Source organism: Trichechus manatus, unplaced genomic scaffold (genome assembly GCF_000243295.1).
Source record: "Trichechus manatus latirostris isolate Lorelei unplaced genomic scaffold, TriManLat1.0 scaffold00264, whole genome shotgun sequence".
Taxonomy (NCBI): domain Eukaryota; kingdom Metazoa; phylum Chordata; class Mammalia; order Sirenia; family Trichechidae; genus Trichechus; species Trichechus manatus.
This window is the reverse complement of record NW_004444200.1, coordinates 1,493,208-1,495,979: the sequence shown is the minus strand read 5'-3', so window position 1 is coordinate 1,495,979 and position 2,772 is coordinate 1,493,208.

The following is a 2,772-nucleotide window of genomic DNA, read 5'->3' as shown; positions in this document are numbered from 1 at the left end:
GATGTTTTTGTCTGTGCTTTGCAATATTTTGTCTATTTTTTCCTCGGTTTGTCTGTTTTACTTGATCTCCTAGTTTTCCTTAATCTCTTGGAAAGCACTAAATATTAGTCTTTTGAATTCCATATCAGGTACTTCCACTGCCTTTTTTTCTAACAGAAGTTCATCTGAGTCTTTATTTTGGTCATTTGTGGGAGCCATCTTTTCCTGCTTTTTATGTTTTGATATTGTCTGCTCTCTGAGACATTAATGTACTATTTTCTTTATTTATTGATTGTATGTTTTGTCCCGCTTTTTTGTTTTGTTTTGATATGTCAGGGTGGGCAGGCCAGGTGTGCTTTGCTGCTTTCTCATCTGTGGGCTTGATAGCTCTCACCACCATGTCCACATGTGTGGGGCAACAGCAGGCAGAGAGAGTCCACTTCTTTCTACAATGGTTTGGTGCAGTGGCTGAGGGCAGACAAGGAAGGCACTATCTACTCCCTGATGTTGGTTCAGTGATGTGTAAGTGTTCATAGCCCCTCACCATATGTGTACGGGTGTGGAAAGGGAGTAGTACTGCTTTGCTTCCCACCATTCAGGAGCTGGTTGAGTGGCAGGAGGGGAGGGGTGTCATCGGCCCTATATGGAAGCAGGTCTGAGTGCTGGGGACACTCTAGTCTTGGTGGCATGGGGGTCAGAAGGAATGGGAGGTAGTGTATGTGCGGCTAGGTGGTGGAGGAAGAAAAGAGTAGACAAAAATAAATGCAGCTGGGGAGAGTTCTGGCAAAATGGTGCTCTAGGCAGAAACACCATGCTGTCCCTCCACAACAAAGATCCAAAAAACTAAGCCAAACATAGAATACAACAATCCTGAAACCCTAAAACATCAAATGAAGAGATAAAGGACTCAGCCAAGCACCAAATGAAGTGAGAAAACTGACACAGAATGGAGAGCAAGGAGAGATTCATGCAGAGGTCCCCTATCAGCTAACACAGCACGGATCTGCCATCTTGGACTCCTATCGGAGACCAGCAAACAGCATGTACAAGAAACCAGCTTCATGGAGCTTCCAGAGGGAGACAAAACAACCGGTAATTTGCAATATATGCTTTCCCACCCCCCACCCTTCTTCACCCCCACTCGGCCTTCTCTGCTTCCCACGGCCACAATCTGTTGTCTGGGAAACACCAGCTGCTTGGATTCCACACACCTGAATGGGCCGGCTCTCTGACTGCCATTTGTTAGCTGTTGGTGTTGCTTTTTTCTGCTTCTTTTGACTTCTTCCTTACCTCTCACCACCTCCCCCTCCTTTCACTCAAATACCTGGCTCCATGCACCATCTTTGCTTCTTCCTCAGGGGCTGTGGACCTCCATTCGAGGGTGGAGCTGCTTCCCGGTCTAGGCTGCCGCGCTGGTGGGATCCTGTGGCTTTTGTTCATTTGTTTTGAATTGTTTGTTTGTTTTCTTTACCTTTTCTTGAGTTGGGAGCCGTTTCTGGCCAGGCAGTGCTGTGTGGCAAGAAGACTTCCTCCTAAGCTTCCACAGACGTGCACCAGGATCCCTGAGGGAATTTCTTTCTTCAATGGTTTTTTGGTTGTTGTTTTTTTTTTCTGTTTTTTGGAGGGCCATTCTTGTTCTTTTTTTTTTTTTTTAATTTGTTTTGTTTTCTTTTCCCTCTTTTTCCCTTTTTGTCTTTCTTCATTGCTCAGTTTCTCATCTCTCTATATCTTCCTACTCTTTCTGTTCCTTGAATACCTGGCATTGTATACCTCTACGCCTTCTAGCCAGGCTGTACTGCAACACCTGAGAGCGACTTCCCCAGACCTCAGAACTGCACCGGTCGGATCCCTGGGAACTTTGCGGTTCTTTAACCTTTCTGATTTTTATTTATTCATTCTTTTATTTTCTTCCCCTTCCCCTTTCTGTTTTTTCTCCATTTCATAGTCTCTCATTTCTCCACTCCAATGGAAAGCTCCCCTAGCACTCTTTTTTGTTTGTTTGTATGTTTTTGGCTCCTGTTCCTCTCTCCTTTCTCCCATATCCATCTTAGCTCAACACATAACAATCTCCCTGCCACATCCTGCTACCTGCACTGTGCGCTTGACATCACACCACCAGCCAGCACAGGCATGGCCTACTGGAACCTGCCCTGCACTGATTACTGACCTGCGCTGGTGGCTGTAAGTGCCACAAACAACCCGTTCCAGTAACTCCTCTTCAGCTAGAGTTGCCCTGCCATACCATATCTGAGTGACTGACCCTGCCAATTGGAGAAGGAGGTTAACAGTATTGTGCCCACAGACGAGCAAACAAAAAAGAACACACAGACCACCTTCTCAGAAATAGTCAAATTAAAAAAAAAGGGGACAAAACAAACAAATCTACAATCAATAAATGAGAAAAATAACTACAGAATGCCCCGAAGACAGCAGACAATATCAAAACATTTACAAAAACAGGACAGGATGCTTTCAGTAGGTATCCAAAACAAAACACCAGATGACTTTCCAGTGGAAGAAAAGGCACTAGAACTACCTGATAGGGAATTCAAATCTCTAATACTCACAATACTCCAAGAGCTGAGGCAAAAAGCTGACACACGTGAGGAAAAATAGACAAATTCATGGAAAATACAGACAAAAAATTGGAAGAATTCAGGAAAATAATACAGGAACAAAATGCCAAAATAAATACGCAACTAGAAATTATACAAAGACAACAATTAGAAATCCAAAAGATAAACAACAAGATTTCAGAAATGGACCGTGTTGTAGAAGGGCTGAGAAGCAGAT